This window comes from Moschus berezovskii, chromosome 2, assembly GCF_049115385.1.
Source record: "Moschus berezovskii isolate FMDL1 chromosome 2, NW_MosBer_1.0, whole genome shotgun sequence".
Taxonomy (NCBI): Eukaryota; Metazoa; Chordata; class Mammalia; order Artiodactyla; family Moschidae; genus Moschus; species Moschus berezovskii.
The window spans coordinates 39,184,689-39,208,053 of NC_142461.1; the positions used below are offsets into that span (position 1 = coordinate 39,184,689).

At 38.8% G+C, this 23,365-nt stretch overlaps 1 protein-coding gene across 7 annotated transcripts in view; it reads right to left on the minus strand.

Moving 5' to 3' along the window:
• Positions 1 to 23,006, minus strand: part of MAP2 (microtubule associated protein 2) — a 302,956-nt gene extending 279,950 nt beyond the window's left edge. For 6 of the 7 annotated variants that reach the window (XM_088827897.1, XM_088827891.1, XM_088827882.1 and 3 more), the window contains exons 1-2: positions 22,764 to 23,006; positions 10,226 to 10,252 (exon numbers count right to left, since the gene is read on the minus strand). The gene's annotated coding sequence lies outside the window, so the exon portion shown is untranslated. The remainder of the gene's footprint in view (positions 1 to 10,225; positions 10,253 to 22,763) is intronic. The other variant, XM_088827874.1, reaches the window with a different exon arrangement.
• Between the last annotated feature and the right edge of the window lie 359 nt (positions 23,007 to 23,365).

Genomic DNA, 23,365 nt, shown 5'->3' on the forward strand with positions numbered 1-23,365 from the left:
CTTATAACCACAGTATGGAATTAAACTGAGCCATTATAAACTTACCTACCCCCTCAAATACAAATAATTTTTAGCATTTGCTTGTGTGGCATCTTGCAGATGCATCTCATGATGGAAAACTAATTCTGTTATGGCATTCTGTAATGGTCAGGAAACAAAGATACTGTTTATGATTGTCAAAAAAACACGTGGCTTTTTGTTCATTTAGTTTATGGTATATTTTATGGTCTATAGACAAAAAGAAAGGAAATGCTTTGTTTTCTGGTTGAGTTTATGCCCACACTTTACTAAAACATGCTGCCTAATACCTCAAAGCAAAATTGCTATTATGAGTAATTTTCTTGGAAGACGTGGGTGTCTGAAAGGTTTGCCAATGCTTCTGATTATCATTCCCAAGTTTAGTTCTGTTGATAGAACATGATTTTCTTGATCATCTGTTATAAGCCATCATAGTTAAGGTGTCACATAAAAATAACATCTTACTCTCAAAGCAGACTATCTATGGGCCCAGTTGGTTCTTAAGTTCTGAGTGATGTTTGCTTTTCCATAAGAAACAAGAGTACTAACTTTTCTCTTGGCTCCACCCATATTTTTGCCTACATGTTTTAAATGTGTCGCAATTCCTCTGCCGAAAAACCAGTGTCAGGTAGCCTTAGGGTTTTAAGAAAACACAAACACTGAAACCACACTCTTGTCAATCTATTCTGAACAATGATTATGATGTAGGTTTTACTTTCATGTATGTTCACTATCACTCTTGGCAAAGTAGAAATTTACACTGTGCATCCCAGAGTGTTTGGGTTTTTTCCTTTTAGTGTAAACAGAAACCCCTCTCTAGCAAGCAAAAAGACAATAATGATATTAGTTGTCCTTATTGCCCACTAGATGTGCTGCTGCTGCTGCTGCTGCTAAGTCACTTCAGTCGTGTCCGACTCTGTGTGACCCCATAGACGGAAGCCCACCAGGCTCCCCCGTCCCTGGGACTCTCCAGGCAAGAACACTGGAGTGGGTTGCCATTTCCTTCTCTAATGTGTGAAAGTGAAAAGTGAAAGTGAAGTCGCTCAGTCGTGTCTGACCCTTAGCGACCCCACGGACTACAGCCTATCAGGCTCCTCCATCCATGGGATTTTCTAGGCAAGAGTACTGGAGTGGCTTGCCATTGTCTTCTCCGACTAGATGTGCTAGAATGTGCTTTATTATTGATTTCTGAAATTTCTTAGAGGGAACAATTTTTTAAATTTTTTATTTGTTTTTTAATTCATGAAAAATTGATTTGCAATTTTGTGTTGGGTTTCTGCCATACAACAATTTGAATCAGTCATAACTATACACACATACACATACACACACAAACATACATATATCTCTTCCTTCCTGAGCCTCCCTCCCCTCCCCACACCCAACCCCTCTAGCTCATCACAGGGCACCAGTCTGGGCTCCATCACTTTTATGTGGATCTAACCAAATACTTGACTAGTGTGTGAGATGAGTGCAACTGTGTGGTAGTCTGAGCATTCTTTGGCACTGCCTTTCTTTGGGATTGGAATGAAAACTGACCTTTTCCAGTCCTGTGGCCACTTCATGGCAAATAGATGGGGAAACAGTGCCTGACTTTATTTTTCTGGGCTCCAAAATCAGAAGGTGATTGCAGCCATGAAATTAAAAGACATTCCTTGGAAGGAAAGTTATAACCAATCTAGACAGTATATCGAAAAGCAGAGACATTACTTTGTCAACAAAGGTCCGTCTAGTCAAGGCTATGGTTTTTCCAGCGGTCACGTATGGAGGTGAGAGTTGGACTATAAAGAAAGCTGAGTGCTGAAAAATTTATGTTTTTGAACTGTGGTGTTGGAGAAGACTCTTGAGAGTCCCTTGGACTGCAAGGAGATCCCACCAGTCCAACCTAAAGGAAATCAGTCCTGAATATTCATTTCAAGGACTGATGCTAAAGCTGAAACTCCAGTACTTTGGCCACCTGATGCAAAGAGCTGATTCATTTGAAAAGATCCTGATGCTGGGAAAGATTTAGGGCAGGAGGAGAAGGAGACGACAGAGGATGAGATGGTTGGATGGTGTCACCGACTCAATGGACAGGGGTGTGGGTGAACTCCATCAGTTGGTGATGGACAGGGAGGCCTGGCGTGCTGCAGTCCATGGGGTCGCAAAGAGTCAGACACGACTGAGCGACTGAACTGAACTGAACCAAATACTATGTGATTACTATTTGAATACTAGAATAATTCTCTTAGATTATAAATCCAAAACTGAATGATACAGAAATATGCCATATCCTTCTTGGAAATTTACTGATTATAGAATCAGATACAAGCAAGGCTGCATGCAAACTAAAATGACAAACCATGTCTTCTTCAGAGTAATGTCGGTAATCCATCCAGCATCATAGTTTCTTCTTCATCTTCTTTTTTTTTAACATTTTGGCCATGCTGAGTGGACTGTGGGATCTTAGTTCCCCAACCAGGGATCAAACCTACACCCACTGTGATGGAGGCAGGAAGTCTTACCCACTTAACCACTGGATCACCATAGGAGCCCCCACAGTTCCTTGACTCATGATTTTCAAATGAAACAACCAAATATTTTTTGAAGTGTGGCACTTTATAAAATGTTTTAGAATTTTTAAATGCACTATTTAAAAAATGCTTCCAGTTTAAAAAGTTTAATGCAGAAACCTAGTGTTTTTCACATTTATTTAATGGATATTTGAATAGCAAACTAGTCTCAATCTCAAAGACGACTCACTTTGAAAATATTAAATTCCAGGTTAAATCAATAACTCACATACCCCTGAAGAAGTCAGTGTAATGTAATCTAAACTACACTCTAATTTTCATTTTCCCTCTAACAATCTACTTAAAAGTAATTTTATTAAGCTGCAACTAAAAATTTACCAAAGATTTCAATTCAGATTAGCAATCCAATTCAAGTTCAAGTTCTAGACCAATAGTTCTGTCTCCTTATACATAATACTGACTGGCTGGATTTAACTGGAATGTATACTTGACCTGACAGTGTGATGCAGGGGTAATTCAAGTCTTTTAATTATAATATACCAATTAGTATTCATATGTTCACTGTATATTATTTAGGCATAAATCATCTTCAGTTCAGTCGCTCAGTCGTGTCCAACTCTCTGCGACCCCATGAATCACAGCACGCCAGGCCTCCCTGTCCATCACCAACTCCCGGAGTTCACTCAAACTCATGCCCACAGAGTTGGTGATGCCATCCAGCCATCTCATTCTCTGTCGTCCCCTTCTCCTTCTGCCCCCAACCTTTCCCAGCATCAGAGTCTTTAAATAACATAATTAATCCTACAGCAAAAACTATTGAATGCAAAAGTTATACAAATTTCTATTTTAGTCCCCAAGAAAAGTAAAAGTTGGAGGTCCTAATTTCCATCACTGATTTGAGACAAATACACCAAACTTCCAATCAGTTTGTTGGTTTCAATGGTTAATCTTCTTGGTAAATCACTGCTTACCATTAAATTAAGTTAACCTAAACAAAATAATCTTGGGCTCTAAAATCACTGTGGATGGTGACTGCAGCCATGAAATTAAAAGAAGCTTGCTCCTTGGAAAAAAAGCTAGGACAAACCTAGACAGCATATTAAAAAGTACAGACATCACTTTTGCCAATAGAAATCCGTATAGTCAAAGCTATGCTTTTTCCAGTAGTCATGTATGGATATGAGAGCTGGACCATAAAGAAGGCTAAGTGCTGAAGAACTGATGCTTTCAAATTGTGGTGCTGGAGAAGACTTGAAAGTCCCTTGGACTGCAAGGAGATCAAACCAGACAATCCTAAAGGAAATCGGTCCTGAATATTCATTGGAAGGACTGATGCTGAAGCTCCAATACTTTGGCCACCTGATGCAAAAAGCTGACTTACTGGAAAAGATCCTGATGCTGGTTATTGAGGGCAGGAGGAGAAGAGGGCAACAGAGAATGAGATGACTGGATGGCATCACCGACTCAAAGGATATGAGTGTGAGCAAACTCCAGGAGACAGCAAAGGACAGGGAAGCCTGGCGTGTGTAGTCCATGGGGCCGCAAAGAGTTGGACATGACTGAGCAACTGAGCAACAACAACAAAGCAAACAATATAAACTTCAAGCATACTAGTATCCTTGTTCACCTTATGAAATGCTAACATTATTGCCAGTGAAGTTCTCCATCACAGTGAACTTTCACAAGAACACACTGTTGCTGCTGCTAAGTCGCTTCAGTCGTGTCCGACTCTGTGCGACCCCACAGATGGAAGCCCACCAGGCTCCCCCGTCCCTGGGATTCACCAGGCAAGAACATTGGAGTGGGTTGCCATTTCCTTCTCCACAAGAACACACTATGAAAGCAATAATCTAAGGTGAAGAAGCCTTTATTTTACTCAGATTTGGGTGTAAACATGAAGTAACTGCTCTTTGAGTGGATGGAGAAGCGATTAAGAGCATAAATTAAGAACCATGAGGAAAATACTTGGTATACTTAAGTATTTGACCAAAGTTAACTCCATGGCTGGAAACTCGGTGTTGCAGACAAGCACCCATTTAATCAAAGCAATCAACAGCAAAAGGTAAACAGAACCATAAACCAGCATTATTCAGTTCAACAAATAATTATCAAAGGTATAGTGTATGCCAGGCCCTCTGCTAAGTATTGAATTTATGATAACGAATACGACAGTTCCTTTCCTCAAGAAGCATAAAAATCCAACAGGAGAGAAATACAAAAGCTGATCTGGTTTTGTAAGATAAAAGCAATTGCTGTTTAGTCACTAAGTCATGTCTGACTCTTTTGCGACCCTGTGGACTATAGCCTTTTGGGATTTCCCAGGCAAGAATACTGGGGTGGGTTGCCATTTTGGTCTCCAGGGATCTTCCCAGTCCAGGGATCGAATCTGTGTTTCCGTCATTGTCAGGCAAATTCTTTACACTGAACCACCTGGGAAGTCCGGAAAACAAATAGCCATGGAGGGGTAGGGGGGACATAATGGGAAGAATAGAGCAAGTAATTTTAGGGAGACTATAGTAAGTTTGGTAGTTTTGAGAGAGGCCAAAATGCAAGGCGGTGGCTGAAAATAGATGGAAAAGATACCATGCTTATATATTTGCATAGCTTTACAGTTATGTTAAAAATACACTGAAGGGAGGATTTTAAACAGAAGAGTGATCTGGCTAGATATACAGTTTAAAAAAATCACTTTCATTCTTCTAAAGACTGAATATAATGTGAAAAGATCGGAGGCAAGAAAATCAATAAACTAATTGGACAATCAATTCAGTGAGAGTAGAGAGGAAAAGAAAAATTTGAAAGAAATTAATATTTAAGAAATATATTAGGAGTCTAGGATAACTTTTGGTTTCTGACTTGGAATAGTTCCATTACCTAAAATAGAGACTGTAAAAATAATGTAGGATGAATGTTGAAATAAGTTTCATTACGAACATGATGAGTTTCAGGTGCCTACAGAATGCTAAATGAAGCCATTCAGCAGGCAGTGCGGTAAATGAGTCTGACTCTCAGAAAGATGCACCAAACTGGAGATACAAAATAGAGAGTTGGCAGGATACAGGTGTTTGCTAAGCTTTAAAAATGGAACCAATCGACCAGTAATAGTGATGGATCCAAACCAAACAAAATAGTCTGTGTGTGTGTTTTCAATAGTACAGAAATTATTCATTAGCTTATATAAACCTTACTGTCATATAAAAGGCAAAATCAGGGATGAATGGTTTATAAAAATGTGTGTAAGACCCCCAAGCCCCAAACTTTTAAAGTTCTTTCATTCCTTCACTTCCATAGTTTGTACAAAACTCAATCAATATATTTATAGTTTTCCTTCCTCACTGATAGTTGTTTTCTTCATTACAGATCTATGATGTCTGATTGACACCAAATACTAGGATTAGACCAAGTTCGAATGAACATATACCTACATGAGTTATGTGTAGCCCTTTGGACTTTTTCTCAAAGTACTTACATTTGTAGAATAATACAAATAAAAACTAATTTATCTGTGAAAATCCTTGGATTTGAAAGCGCTCATAGATTTTTGTTCTGCTGTGAATACAAAAAATTTTGACCAAGCTCATGCATAATCTTCCTATTTTGTTCCCATGTGGCACTGCCTTGTATTCAAAGACCTCTGTTTGATTCATAAAACCACATGAAATGCAACTCATGCCAGCACTATAGTTAAATTTACAGTCCTGCTATGGTACTAATGCAGTGACTTCCTCAGTTCTGTGCACCGTTATCTTGTAATTTGGATTCAGTCCCAACAGAATTGAAGTACTGTTCCTCAATTAATTCAACTACCCAGAGTCCTAGACAATCTGTGGGTTGTGTCCACTTAGTTCCTTGTAAATCACTTCCCTCATAGTCTTTCAATTCATTTGTGACTTGCACATAGTAGAAAATCTCCCTGAACCCTTTTCTCACTGTGATTGCAATGGGCATTGTCTGAAAAGAATGGCTCTCATTATTCCCCTTTGATAATTTACATTTTAATTCTAGTTCCCAAACAGCTGGCCTCTGCTTTGAAAAATGGTACAACAAATCCTTTGGGCATTCTGCCCTCTTCTTCCCTTCCTTTCCAAAGCATCATGTCCTCCAAAGGACTTACATTTGAAGTGGAACACATTCTCAGAGAATTTAAATGGATATATGGAGATCATCTAGCACTAACAAGAAATTTAAAGGATTTAGGAGAAATATTTTCTCCACAATAAGTCTGATGGATTATTTTAAAACTTAATATACAAGAAATAAAGCACAGAATCATATATATTAGTGAATAAAATGATTTTCCCTTTCTATTGTAAAATAATTTTTTTCAAAAGCCATTGTTCTTTCCTTTTAAAATAAATCCACACTGGCTATGAGAAGGGCAAACAACAGACAAGTATGCAGAGTTATAGCCATCTTTTCCTAAAGCATTGTCTCAGGAATGTCATCTTTCCAACAGCTCTGATTATTTGCATCACTCATTCTAGTTGCTCAGTCATGTCTGACTCTTTGCAACCCCATGGACTGTAGCCCACCAGGCTCCTCTGTCCATGGGATTTCCCAGGCAAGAATACTAGAGTAGACTGTCATTTCCTTCTCCAGAGGATCTTCCTGACCCAGGGATTGAACTCATGTTCCCTGTGCCTCCTAAATTACAGGCGGATTCTTTTTACCCGCTGAGCCATCGGGGAAGCCCTCAAAGCACTATAAGTACTAATAAATGTGGACCTTAGCAATCACAGTAGCTGTGAAACTAAGTAATTAAGTGTGTGTAGTCTCCTAAATGATAAACAAAAAAGAGCAGCAGTGTGGGCTCTCAGAAATAACAATGCAAAGTAAAGCCTGGAGTTAGTTACATAAAGTACTCAACATATACTTCCCCTCTCTGTTCTCTCTTCTATCCTTTCTAACCTCAGAAATGGAGAAGAAACTTTTACAGACCTTCAGTGATGAGTCATCATTATGTCTGTGTACACTTTCAAGTGTTTAACTTTTCAATTTTATTAACTTCAGTGGTGACAAAATAAAAGTCAGTAAATTAATATTTAAGTGTAAAACGAAATGAAATTTTTATTAGAGTTGTACAGATTTTTCCAATTTGGGGTCCATTTTTATTCTATTATTAGGTTATATTACAACTAACTGTATAACACAGTTTTTCCAAATGTGAAGTACTGCTTGTATCTTAACTACATCCTGTGCTGCAGATACATGTACACCTAGATTTTATGATGGTATACAATAGTAAATTTGACCACCAGAGAACTGTGCCATTGAAAAGTTAGTTTTCACTCCTTCTGGAGGGACTTTGACCTGGGTTCAAAAATGGCCTAACTGCCACTCTAAGTCCCATGGACGGAGGAGCCTGGTAGGCTGCAGTCCATGGGGTCGCTAAGAGTCGGACACGACTGAGCGACTTCACTTTCACTTTTCACTTTCCTGCACTGGAGAAGGAAATTGCAACCTACTCCAGTGTTCTTGCCTGGAGAATCCCAGGGAAAACAAAGCCTGGTGGGCTGCCGTCTATGGGGTCGCATAGAGTTGGACACAACTGGAGCGACTTAGCAGCAGCAGCAGCAGCAGCAGCCACTCTAAGTCAACAGCAGTTTTTTCAGCAACATTTTCCACACATGCCTAAACCAGGGCTCCTCAGTTCACTGGTAGGAGCAGATTCTCCACATACATAACCTTCTATGCAGGTCTAAGAATCTCTGAGCAGCATCATAACTTGGGAAAGGCAACTATCACTGTTCAATATCTTTTCCTCATGCTCTTTCCAGAAAAAGCTTTCTGAATCAATTTATTAGACTTATCACACAATAAGCTATACTTTATCATAAGATATAAAGTCATGGTTATTCTGTTTGTTACAAAATCTACAGTGTTTGCTCTCAGAGCCTTCCCTGATGACTCAGTGGATGAATAATCCTGCATTGCAGGAGACACAGCAGACGCATGTTCAATCCTTGGGTTGGGAAGATCCCCTAGAGGAGGAAAATGGCCACCCACTCCAGTATTCTTGCTCATGTTTTTGACGTGCTTTATGATATGAAAAATATACCACACAGAGTACTGAAAAGCAATTTTCACCTTGAAATGGTCATTTAAAATAATAAAATGGATATTCTTAAGGTTAAATATGTGTGTTCCATTTACATCCTTCTTTATAGACTGTCTCCATTTACATCTGATATACACAATAAAATGTGATTTTTTAGCATGAGAAATTCAAATTGTATTTGCTTTAGGAAAATATGAGCCCATCTTTTTACTATGACTAAGTTAATACTCTTTAACCTGACCCTCTTGCTAATGTTTGAAATACTTTGTATATTTCACTAACAATGAAATTAGTACAAAATCACACCTCAGTCTCTCCCTCTAAATAGGTTGGTGTATCTATGCTAAAACATATGTAAAAATGCTCGACCTGCTACCAAGTCCTCTCAAATTCACCTTGCTAAACTTAAAAGGTTGCATTCCTCACTCTGCTCCCCAAGTCAAATCCTTCACTGATTCCAAAGGCCTTATGATAATACCAAAATCCCAGTAAAGCCTAGTATTTAAGGACCTCTACACATCCAAGACCACTTACCCATTCTATTCTTTGCCAAAGAAATCTCCCATTGCAGACGATATTGTTTACCGTGCTCTTTGTCAACCCAGTGTCTTTGCTTCTGCTATTATCCCACCTGGGTGTTTTCTAAACCCAGCCATATATGCAGCCCCACTCTGCATCCTTCACTTCCACATAAAATCTCTAGCTTCCGTACAAGGTGATATATTTCCCTCCTCTAAATTTACATAGCACTTACGAGACATGCTCTTCTTTATCATTTATTTATTGTGCATTACATTCTTTTTGATATTAGTTTTATGTCTTATGTCTCTAGTGAGTGGAAACTAGAGGAAAACAACATGCTGTATATTTTACACTCCAAACTAGAGGAGAACAACATGTTGTATATTGTACACTCCACAGCATAAGGATGGTTGTACATATAGAAGAAAATTAATCACTTTCTTGTTTTTATTAAAGCCTTTCACTAATTTTTTAAGTAACATTTTTTATTTGATACTTAGTGACATCTCAGTGTTAAAAGACCTACGCTTAAATAAGATTCCAAGAACACTATTTAAAGCTTAATATATATTTGAATTATCTGTTGGTTTGTTATTAATATATTTAATATTTAACTTGAGGAACTGCTAGTCTGGGAGATAGAAATATCATTCTAGCTAACTGCTCCATGTTAAAGCAATTTACATTACATAATTAATTAACCCTAGAAACAAAACAAAATGGAAGTCAAGAAAACAAGCTTGAAGAAGAACAACAGTAATTCAATTTTTCATTGCAAAATAAAAATACTTTCTCCTAAATTACATGATTTTTGAAAATGCCCTATAAAATAATATTACATGAAAGAACAAAAAATTTAATAGCTTTGTTTTCTATTGAGAAAATGTCTAGGAAAAAAGTAAACAGCCCTGAAATATGCCAAAAGTATAATCAATCAAAAGTTTGGCACACTGTATTTAATGTTAAGTTCAGTAGAGCATTACACTTGGTCTACAAATATTTGAAAAGCACTTTTAAGTATTTTAGCATAAGCAATATTTACATGAAGAGGCACACTAATCATTAATCTCAAAGGTGATTCAAGATCATCACGAAATTGGATTAGTTCACTTACTGAATTTCAGGACATTTAGGCCATTACCTGTAAGAAGCAAAATATGTGTAATTAGATTATTTAATTCATTTATAAATTCTGATACTATATTGGTTGTTGCTTGGTACCTGATCTTATTTATAACTAAAGCTGCTATGGGAAAATAGACAAAGAACACACTCATATTGAAACTGCAATGATTTTTCTGACTACTTTTCTCAAACACGGATTTGTAATTTTCTGTTTGGATTTTTAAAAAGCCAAAATACTTAATTTCAGATCCAAAAGGGCTGCAAGGGTTAAAATTATTTATATAGGTAATACTCCAGTATCTCAAGAAAATGACACAGTTTAGATTACCTATGTTTAGACCATTTTATTAGACTATATCAACAGAAGTCTAATCTTGTATCTACCATCGATTTCTAATTTTCTAAATTATTTCTCTCTTGTTATTTAAGACATCAGTGAATGTTACAGATATATCTACAGGGATTTAGAAGACATAATTAATCTCTGAAAACTCATGAGATTCTCAAAAAGAATTGCTTCTACTACCTTAAAAATTAGAATGCACTGCCAGTTAAATAGAAGTCAAACTCTTTATCATGGTCAAGAGAACCCATGAGGCCTGAAATCTGCCTTCTGCTCTGATTTCCTGTCCCATTACCCTCTACCATGGCCATGAGACTCTAGTGCCACTGGCTTTGTATCTGTTTCTCAAATGTGCCAGGTTTCCTCCTGCTCTTAATGCCGTTGCTTTTTCTGTTCCCTCTGCCTAAAAACTTTCTCCCCAAATATTCGTTGGCTTGGCTACTTTTCACTATTCATGTCTCCAAGCGCAACCTATCCCATCCGAGACAAGCTCTATCGTATGTTTTTATTTCCCACTTCTTACAGAATTTTTTATGTCTGAAATGTTTAATCATTTATTTGTTTACAAGTTAATTTCTGTCTCCCACTATTAGAATATAGGCTCCATGAAGGCAGGGATCTGTACGTTTTGTCCCAATATCCTACATATTCAGAAAAGTTCTGCTGCATGTTCGGGACCCAACAACCATTTGTTAAATAAATGATTTATGAACCATGATATTTGAAATACGTTGGGCACACTAGACTGACATTTAAATGGAAGAAAAAGAGAATATCTGTTTGTCCTGTAGTGTTTAAAAATGTTAAAATTTGGTGACTGTGAAATTTTTTTTATAAATTTTCTATTTAGAAACAAAAAAATCTTCAAGATAAACACTAAGTTTCTTTTCATAAAAAAGAATATCTGTACAAGAATTTTTTACATTTCAGAGAGTTTGGCAATTTAAAAAAATAATAAGCTATAATTTTTCAAGTACAGTGATTAATAATATCCTTGTTACACATACTAATTTTGCATGAGCAAGTTTACAAATATGTGTTGCCTGTAAAACAGCATGTATAGATTATTCATAATACAAAAGTTAAAATGAATTATTCCCAAGAACATCATTTACCACGATATTATTTTAACTCTTTATAGATCATTTAGATTTCAGACTGGTCAAATTCAGTAAATCACATCTAAGAAGAAAAGGACAGAATCTTATTTCAAAAGATTTGCTTTCATAGGTATGGATTACTTATGTGCAAATAAGATAGTTTTTTTCTAGATTTATGGCTCAAAACAAAGATATTCAGGAGAAGCTAATATGCACAGCCCATTCTATCTCAAATGGTCATGGAAAATATTTTAAGGAATGTTGTTCCATCCATTCAATGATAAAACAGTAACTCCAACTTTGATTAATGATTAAATATGTCCATTTAGAGAATTAGGACATACTATATGACATATTGGAAGGATTGATGCTAACGCTGAAACTGCAATACTTTGGCCACCTCATGCGACGAGTTGACTCACTGGAAAAGACTCTGATGCTGGGAAAGGTTGGGGGCGGGAGGAGAAGGGGACGACAGAGAATGAGATGGCTGGATGGCATCACCAACTCTGTGGACATGAGTTTGAGTGAACTCCGGGAGTTGGTGATGGACAGGGAGGCCTGGCATGCTGTGATTCCTGGGGTCGCGGAGAGTCAGACACGACTGAGCGACTGAACTGAACTGAACAGAAGGAGGACATTAGAATTCCTTCACTCGTTAAATAGTGGTATAGTTTCAGTTTTCACTGACTAGGAATATATTTCTCTTTAAATATTTAAGCATGGTTTCTGCTCAATTTCTTTCCTCCAATTTGCCCATCATGCTTTTCAAACATCTGTCAGTTTAAGACTCTACGATGCCTAAGCAGTGTGGGTACAGGTGAAGCTCTACTGAAAACAGTAACAATGGAAACACCTAATTCTTATTTAATTTGCTGTCTCCTTGAATGAGGCAAAGAAATAAGAGGCATGGAGCACTAAAGGCAGAGAAACTGGAAAAACATACAACAGTAGGAAAGTTAAGAGGGAAGCAGACACAGACATAGAGGCCACAGCCTTTCTAGCTCACTTCCTTTTAGCTAAAAATGTTAAAGTTGCAGAGACACAAAAGGAAAGCTATTTCTGAGAAAATTTCATAGTGCTATAGGTCAGAAAGAAGCTTCCACCTGGCTATTTTTGTTGGATTTCTCTTGTACACAGAGCCAAGTTTAAACACAAACTCAATCTGGAGGCATCAGTATGGATAGTTCAAGTTCAGAGAAAAGCTCCTTGGCTTTTCAAGTAGCTTGAGTCTGGGCACACATCCCCAGAGAGTTTAAATGTCTGTCCTAAGAGATCCAAACCACAGGAATGAACCTGGAGCAGCAGCCTGGTCAGTGTTTCCTGGACCAGGTTTAGTCTCACCACGTTCAGTAGTGGAGCTGGCACAGAGCTCGTTGGAATGGCCTTAAAGTGCTGAGTCTCTCTCTCTTTTATATTCATGTGAAAGTCACAGTTGAGTCACAAAGTGGGGGAGGTATGACAGGCAGATCACCCCACCCTTAGGTCAGAGAACAGGAATATAAACTGAATTGGAAGAAGAGTCAGAGTGAGATGGTTCTTCATGGGCAACTCCTTACCAAGAGCAGAGTCTGACCTGAATAACAATTTTAGGCCTGGTTCCACGACTCAGAATCTCAGGAAAGTCATTTAACCACTCCCTGTCCCAGTTTCCTTACACGCACATCAGAGGTTCACACCATTTGCTCCTAACTTATACAAACTTCACAAGTCTTAAGAACTGATGGCCCTTCTGCTACAGGGCAGAAGCACAGAAAAATACACTTTATGTTTCCATTTGTACAAGCACAGAATCCTTCTAAGACACTAATTAATAGAGTTACAAAAATTCACTCTGTTATATAACTATAAACATAATGAGCAAAAGGAAAGGATTTCATTAAAAATAAGTTTGCTCAATATCAGTTTTTTAATAGAAATCAATATCAGTTTTTTATAGAAAAATTAGGATTCTTCTCCCAAAACCTGATGAAGGTCCTTCAGAAAGGGCTGAAATGGGGCAGTGAGACTGTCCTAGATTGTATAAACTTTAATAAATTACAATTTTGATATGGACCACCTTCATTTAATATGGTTCTATTCAAAATAAAGTAAAATCACACCCCCTAATCATAGAACTTATGACTGAGTCTAAAAGTGATAAGCACTTTTAAAAAATCCACAAAATGTCAATTTCACCAAAGACCAATTATAATAGTTTACATCATACAATAGTCTATAATAGTTTACATCATACAATTATGAATGAGGCAAGCTTTAGTTTGAGATGCAATGGCCAAACCCATTTAAATAAACCCTAGATCTTACCCACTTCATGGTTTCATAAGAGATGTAGCTTCCAGTAGGATGCTTGGTGCTTTCTCGGAAGCAAAATTTCTAAAGTTCCATCAATACTGGTTTCTCCTCTTTAAAAAGAAGAAAATCTGCATTTTCCATGCAATAGCAATGTCATATGCACTTCCTAAAAGATAAATTTAAGTGACCAGTATTTCAATTTAGGACACTTGATCAACATGGAGATGATTTGATATTGAGCACCAGATTTAGCTGTATCATTTTAATTCAATAATGGACAATGGAATTTGGATCATATCTCTCAAAATAGAAAAATATAGTAATTATTTGAAATTCATTTGATTTTATGAATGAAAACATATACCATTCCTTTTCCTATAAAAGTGTCTTTAAAATCAATATTCTCATGTGAAAATCAAAGTATAATTTTTAATTTTTTATAAATCAACTGTACAATTTATCTCAACTATGAAAAAATGGTATATATAAATACTACTATAAGGCTAACAGCAGTACATGAACCAAGAACTTCCAAATGTACAAACTGGATTTAGAAAAGGCAGAGGAACCAGAGATCAAATTGCCAACATCCTTTGGATCATAGAAAAAGCAAGAGAATCCCAGAAAAACATTTACTTCTCCTTCATTAATTACTTGAAAGCCTTTGACTGTGTGGACACAACAAACTGTGGAAAATTCTTAAAGAGATGGGAATACCAGACCACCTTACCTGTCTCCTGAGAAACCTGTATGCAGGTCAAGAAGCAACAGTTAGAACCGGACATGGGACAATGAACTGGTTCTAAATTGGGAAAGGAGTACATCAAGGCTATATATTGTCTGCTTATTTAACTTCTATGCAGAGTCAGTCAGTCAGTCAGTTCAGTCACTCAGTTGTGTCGGATTCTGCGACCCCATGAACCGCAGCACACCAGGCCTTCCTGTCCATCACCAACTCCCAGAGTCCACCCAAACTCATGTCCATTGAGTCAGTCATGCCATCCATCCACCTCATCCTCTATCATCTCCTTCTCCTCCTGCCTTCAATCTTTCCCAACAACAGGGTCTTTCAAATGAGTCAGCTCTTCACATCAGGTGGCCAAAGTATTGGAGTTTCAGCTTCAATATCAGTCCTTCTAATAAATACCCAGGACTGATCTCATTTAGAATGGACTGGTTGGATCTCCTTGCAGCACAAGGGACTCTCAAGAGTCTTCTCCAGCACCACAGTTCAAAAACATCAATTCTTCTGTGCTCAGCTTTTTTTATAGTCCAACTCTCATATCCATACATGACTACTGGAAAAACCACAGTCTTGACTAGACAGACCTTTGTTGACAAAGTAATGTCTCTGCTTTTTAATATGCTATCTAGGTTGGTCATAACTTTCCTTCCAAGGAGTAAGCGTCTTTTAATTTCATGGCTGCAATCACCATCTGCAGTGATTTTGGAGCCCAAAAAACTACAGTCAGCCACTGCTTCCACTGTCTCCCCATCTATTTCCCATGAAGTGATGGGACCAGAAGCCATGATCTTAGTTTTCTGAATGGTAAGCTTTAAGCCAATTTTTTCACTCTCCTCTTTCACTTTTATCAAGAGGCTCTTTAGTTCTTCTTCCCTTTCTGCCATAAGGGTGGTGTCATCTGCATATCTGAGGTTATTGATATTTCTCCCGGCAGTCTTGATTTCAGCTTGTGCTTCATTCAGCCCAGCATTTCACATGATGTACTCTGCATATAAGTTAAATAAGCAGGGTGACAATATACAGAGTACTTCATGTGAAATGCCAGGCTGGATGAATCACAAGCCCAGAATCAAGATTTCCCAGAGAAATATCAGATATCCAGATGATACTACTCCAATGGCAGAAAACAAAGAGGAACTAAAGAGTTTCTTAATGAGGGTGAAAGAGGACAGTGAAAAAGCTGGTTTAAACTCAACATTCAAAAAATAAGATTAGGCATCCTATCCCATCACCTCACGGCAAACAGATGGGGAAAAAGTGGAAGCAGTGATAGAGATTATTTTCTTGGCCTCCAAAAATCACTGCAGATGGTGACTGTAGCCATTAAATTAAAAGACACTTACTCCTTGGAAGGAAAGTTATGACACACCTAGACAGTGTATTAAAAAGCAGAGATATGACTTTGATGACAGAGGTCCATATAATCAAAGCTATGGTTTTTCCAGTAGTCATGTACAAATGTGAAAGTTGGACCATAAAGAAGGCTGATTCTTTCAAACTGTCATGCTGGAGACGACTCTTGAGAGTCCCTTGTTCTGCAAGGAGATCAAATCAGTCAATCCTAAAGGAAAACAGTCCTGAATATTCATTGGAAGGACTGATGCTGAAGCTGAAGCTCCAATACTTTGACTACCTGATGCGAAGAGCCAACTCATTGGAAAAGACCCTGATGCTAGGAAAGACTGAGGGCAGAAGGAGAAGGGGGTAACAGAGGATGGGATGGTTGGATGGCATGACCGACTCAATAGACATGAGTTAGAGCAAACTCCAGGAGATAGTAAAGGACAGGGAAGCCTGGCATGCTGTAGACCATGGGGTTGCAAAGAGTTGGACATGACTTAGTAACTGAACAACAACAACAATCCTGTGATTATTACATACACAAACACAAATATCATTATGTGGAAAACACAAAGTGAACAAATTTCATCGACTAATAGGTTGTTACAGGTATGATGATTCCATATAGCAAAGATTTGTATGCAACAGATTGCAGATCCTCATTCAAATGATATAATAAGTATGTGTAGTAAATTACAGAATCAGATCTTTTCCTAGCTATGCTAGATGACACTAACATAAAAAGAATGCACTACTGATCCTAAAAACTTTTTTTTTGCTTCTTTGTTTTCAAAGTAGGCCAAAGGAATGTGGTCTCATAAACACCAGAAAAACAGGCAGCTTACTGTTTAAAATACTGTTTTGTTCAAAAACATAGTTTAAAGGAAAGACTAAATTACAACTTTGAGAAGCACAATACCCAAATAAAGTAATACAATTTTAAAGCTGAGAATTATTTAATTGTGATGCTTCCTAGCCAATAAAACTAGGAAACATTTTCTCATACCATTTTATTATATAATTTCACTGTTATCCATTAGCAAGATAATACGGTGTTGTTGCAATTGTTACAACAATACTACATGGGCAACAATAAACCCATTAATACTTTAATGCAATATAAAAGGTTCATATCAGTATGGATATTCTATCTCAAACTAAATGAGCAAGTCTGTATATTTACTTACAAGTTTGCTTTAAATATAGGAGATCTAGATGGTTAAGCAATGAAATATACTAATGGACATTTCAAGCACTGTGTTTTATGATCACTGAGAGATGGATTCAAGATGGCTAATGATAATGCTGTACACAGCAATGTAACCAGGGATATTTTATTTAAAATTAAATTAATTCAGTTCAACTTAAGGGAACATCAGTGTAGTTAGCTAGCATAAAATGAAGACAGTGGAGTGCCTGACAGATAATGACTTTACTGTGGGCGCATGCTCTATCACTAAGTCGTGTCTGACTCTTTGTGACCCACGGACTGTAGCCCACCAGGTACCTCTGTCCATGGGATCTCTCAGGCAAGAATACTGGAGTGGGTTGCCATTTCCTCCTCCAGGGGTTCTTCTTGACTCAGGGATCAAATCCACATCTCATGTATTGGCAGGCAGATTCTGAGACACCAGGAAAGCCCGGATGACTTGACTAGTCAGTTTCCATTTTACTTGATGTCAGGTGAATAAAATAACAAAATACAGTTAGCTAATCAAAACTTTCATTTGAAAGCAGTAAGCTGTACAGCTACACCACTTTTACCTTTTTCAACTCATTTGAAGAAGGCTGGTAAGAACACAGCTGGGATAAGCAACTGTCTATAAGATAAGGGAATCTGGGTCAGCTTGGGTACAAATAATGGGAAGACGCAAGGTAGTAACTTTTCTTCCTGATTCAGAAAGGCTTTCCAGAGAAAGGAAGCAGGATCAAAGACTGGTATACAAGAAAAAGTTTGTTCAAGGCCAGAGTATATAAAAGTCAAGATCAAAGGAAGGACCAAGACAGGGATGAAGCCCTGAGAAGAAGCTGGCATAAAACTGTACGTTCAGTGAGAAATATAGATACAATGGAAAATAAATTACAATAAAAATGGCAGGTTCTATTTTCTAAAAATTGGTGTTGTGTTTCGTTTTTTGGCCAATACAAATTGAAAGCAGAGAGCGAAGGAAGGAAAGAAGAAAGGAAGGAAGGAAAATGGGTAAAAAGGAAAGGAAGAAAAAAAAGAAAGCAAGAATGAAGTCCAGCTGTGTGATCTTAGAAGCTAAATTATTTTCTCTAAAAGGCCTGTTGACATAACAGGCTCCTCTGTCCATGGAATTCTCCAGGCAATAATACTGGAGTGGGTTGCCATTTCCTTTTCCAGGGGATCTTCCCAACCCAGGGATCGAACCTGTGTCTCCTGCATTGGGCAGGCGGATTCTTTAACACTGAGCCACCAGGGAAGTCCCAATTTACATATATACAAATATTTATATAATTATATATGTTGTTGTTTAGCGGGTAAGTTATGTCTGACTCTTGCGACCCGGTGGATTGTAGCCCCCCAGGATTCTCTGTCCATGGGATTTCCCAGGCAAGAATACTGAAGCAGGTTGCCATTTCCTTTTCCTTCTATATATAATTATATAGAGAGAATACATATATGAAAAAAGGAGGTTAGGTATACAGGGTCTACATTAGGACATTTACATAACTGATACACAAAAAATTGTCTTTGAGGTTTAGGACACTACTGTCCCCATGCCTCTTGTGTCCCATATTTGAAATAAAATAACTGCTCATTTAAATGTTATTTTCTAGTTATTCCCCATTACAAAAGAAACAAATCCCTCTAACTTCACTTGAAGATTTCTTAAAGCCAGGAGCCCTGTAGTATTTTTTGTGTCTCTACACTTAGTCCCCAGGAAGATAGTCTGCATCCAGTGGAAATATAATAGACATATAACAAAATACATAACCGATGCTGAGGCTGAAACTCCAATACTTTGGCCACCTGACTCGAAGAACTGATTCACTGGAAAAGACCCTGTTGCTGGGAATGATTGAAAACAGGAGGAGAAGGGGACAATAGAGGATGAGATGGTTGGATGGCATCACCAACTCAATGGACATAAGTTTGAGCAAGCTCCAGGAGTTGGTGATGGACAGGGAAGCCTGGTGTGCTGCAGTCCATGGGGTCTCAAAGACATGTCGGACTTGACTGAGCAACTGAACTGAACTAACAAAACAAATAAATAAGTTGGAATAAATGTTCCCCTAAATGAAGAGTAAAGGCTAAGTTTGTAATAAAAGTGGCAGTATTGAAGACAAAATGCCTGGAGAAGACTAACATTCAAACAGGAGATTACAAAGAACAGAATGAAAGGAGAGGGAAAAAAATCAGTGAAATGATCAAAATACTGCTCACACTTAAGAAGGTCTAGATTGAGCAGATCAAATTAAGAAAGGCGTACAAAGAACTAAAGTACAAAAGAACAGACATATCTGAGAGAATCAGACATGACTCAAAGAGCTTAATAGCATCTTTACCTGATATACCAGAGACATAAGAGTTTATAATTGTTTCAGAATATTATCTTTAGTAACATTCACTAATGCATTACTAATAACTCACCTTTTAGGATTAAGGAATATGACATTGTTCTGGGGGTAGTGTTATTATCCACTGTAACAGTTATTTTAGATTCTTTATCTTAATCTGTCAAGAGGAAATTAAGCATTGAAAGGAATTCATTAACCAAAGCGATCAACTTGAATACTAAAATCTCCAAGTTGGTTTCATACGCTCAATCTTATGGGGACATCAATGAATATTTTAAGGATGTATATACAGTCATGTGCATCTAAGCAAACGTTATAAATATTGCATTTTAAAGTCCAAGAGCGCAACCCCATTTTTCAAAAGCATAGCAATCCAGTCTATCTAGATGCTAGTAAAATTTTACCCAAAAATGTGTATAATAAGAAAACATGCAAATATACACCAATAAGCATTCTTCTTCCTTTTCCCTTCTTATGTGTTTAGAAAATCTGCAAACTGATTTTAAGCCAAAAGTGGTAAAGGAATGAAATTATTCTTTCAGGTTGAGGGGATGCTGTGCCAAGTTTCATTTCTGGCAGCATATTTATGACCAAGTTCAAGATCCTTGAAAAGAAATAAAAGAGAAAATATCCCTTTAACCTTAGCAGAGCAACAGAGTAGAGGCTGCTGTGGGAAGCGAAAGGCTTCTGTGTTACGAGGGTGTGCTGCTGGTGTTTGGTTTCCACTGAGAGGGTGCCTGCTCTCTCAATGAGTCTGAAGTAGCTACTAGGATGAGGTAATGGCTGTGCCAGTTTCACTGGGTCAGGCTCTGTCAGCACATTCTTTCTCTTTCTCCTCCCTGAGAAGGTGCTGTAAACACGTCATCCTAGGAGAGTTGCTACAGAGAATGAACAATCCTAAATTCGAAATTCCTGAGAAAGCTGGCTCTGCTCTTGACAGTCTAGACAGAACTAGAAGTTTAAAGCAGCATAGATAGAGTCACGATAAACAGGTTATTTGATGGAGGTGAGGGAAAAGAGAAGAAAAACAGAGAAAATGGACATTCATGTATAAAAAAAATTTTTAAGGAAGCTCAATTTTTAATTGCTTAGATCTACAGATGTATGTTAAGCAATTTTCTGCTTATGGGGAAAAAGACCTTTAGGAAATTAAATAATACTGTAGCATATTATGAAATACTAAAAACTGAAATTAAATAAAGTACAGACAAACAGCATGTACCACTGATCCTAATGGCACAATAGCTCTGCTCAATGCAAATTGTGGATTCCAGATATAAAGCTATGATAATCAGATAAAATTATCAGGAAATCTTCCTTAAAACACACACACACAACAATACTTTTTATTAAAGAGAAAAATGCATTTCACCTTTTCTTGGGAAGGAAATGTTTCTGTGCATGAAGAGGGGGCGACTGAAACGCCCGTGATATTTTTACAGAGTCATAAAGATTTCTACCAAAATACGTAGCAATTGACCAGCTAAATGGGTGTTTTGTGTCACATTTAAGTGAAAGGCTATAATCTTCCTCTTGGGCATTTTAAAGAGCTTTTATTTATTTAATCTATTTTCATTGCCAAAAAAATTATAATTGCCCACAGTGAAATGACAGGGTTACAGAGCCATGCGTTATACTGGGCTGGTACCTGCCGCTCAAGCATGGGACATTCTGCATAACATGGCTCACATAAAAGGCTTTGTTCTCCATCGCCTCACTGCGGCTGCAAACCTCAATTTCAGTTAGCAGTCATTTCCTCTCCCAGACCAATCATTTCAAAATAAATCATATTTTTGACATTTAATACCTTACTGATATTAATTAATCCCTTTGCCTCACATCCAAACTTATATACCACCCAACAACATATATTTATTTTTTCTGCAGTACAAATTTGATTCACACCTTAATCCCCAAACCTTCAAGGATACATATTTTAAGATTTGTCTTTTAAGTACTACTCTCTTTTGCAAAATTAGGTATATATTTTACGTGCAAATGTGTTTATGTGTGTGTGTTTGTGATGTGTACCACCATACTCCTGTGCATGCTTGTGTGTGCATTTAAACAAAAACCCTTCACACTGAGTCAGTAATAAAGGGTCTATGTCCTGGAATCATTATGCTAAGGGCTTCCAGCTGATGGCACCCAGCAACTGTTACAAACGGGCTTGTAGCTAATGAAAGCTTTTTAATTTTCTGACAAAATCCCCAAACCCTGATGCCAGGCAGTATAACATCCATTTCCAGTTTTCAAGGATGTTTTTTTTCTGACCCCATCCATTTTACTATCCCCTCCTCCCTACACACACCCAAACACACACATCCCCACTCCTGGCTCCTCTCAAACACTCTTTCTTTAAATTTTCATCCTTAAACAAAAGACAAAGTTGGGGAAGGAAGACACCCAGCACTGCAGCCCCCAAAACGCCTTTCAAGAAGAAAAAGAAAAGAACTGGTGGACTATAGATGCTGCCTCCCACTCCCATCTCTTAAAAAGAAAGACTATGTAGACGTTCAAGCTCATTCAGACTCATTTTTTTGTATCCCGCCCTCCATCGAGACCAGACATTAATTTTTCCTTTTCCTAAAACTATAAACATTCGTCAGTCTTTCTCTTCCAGCTGTGTCTGGGACAATTACAGGGAAAGTGATTTCGAATTGACAAGGTTCCTTTAACTTACTCATCCGTCAGTGTGCAGTTCTCTGCAGTTCGATGGACCAAAAACAAAAGAAACCTAAACAAAAAAACCTCTACTTCGAAATTCTATTTTACCCCAGTATAATTCATTCTCTGTCTTTCCCCAGCTCAGGTAATATTAGCTTTAAAGACAAGTATCCTAACCCGCTGTAAGTTCCCGGGCGCTTCAAAGTGGTACCTACCAAGGTCACACACCCTTCTCCAAATCCAGAGCCCAGGTACAGCCCTGGTCCCCTGCTGCGTAGTAGTTTACACCTAGAGAGGCCGGGCCTGAAGGCTGCGGCCAGGTGGGAGACAGCTCGACCAACCTGTGCCTGCTCCCAAGAAACGGGATGAGACAAATCCCTTCCCATCCCCGTTCCTTCCCTGGACTCCTTCTCCTCCCTTCCACGAGGTGGGCGAGGCAGGAGAAGGGAGAAGCACGTTTATACTAATCAGAGGTGGGGAACGGCTCTCTTACCTGGGCGCGGAAACGATGCATCCGCAGTCGCCGCTGCCACCGCTCAGGGACTTGAGGACCTAAGGTCCTCTGGAGAAGGAGCAGGGGGGTGGGTAGGGGTGGGACAGGGCAGGGAAAGACGAAGGAGAAGGAGAAAGAAAAGAAAGAAGCGGAGGGGAAGAAAAGAAAGAGAGGAGGCGGTGGAGGATGCTGTCGCCGCGGCAGCCGAGAGCCCGCGCAGCCGGAGCTCCCGGCCCAGTCTGAGCGCCGCCCTGGCCGCCGGCTGCCCGCGGCCACCCCGCCCTCCGCAGGCCCCGCCCAACAGGCCCCGCCCCTCGCCTCCCACAAGCCCCGCCCTATCGGCGGCCCGGCCGGCGGCGGAGGCGGGGCTGGCGCGGGCCCAGCCACGATGTCCTGCAGGGGAGCGCGGCCGCCCCGCCTTCCGCAGCTGTCGGCCCGCCGTCCGGGGGGGACCGCGAGGGTGGCAGCCTCAGGGCGCAGGCCAAACCCCAGCCACTTCGGGCTTGGCACTGTGGGGGCCCCCTTTAAGGAATCCCTGCCCTCTCCGCCACCAGAAGCAGAGTGAGACGAGCACCTTTGGGACAGAGGGACCCATTGGACCC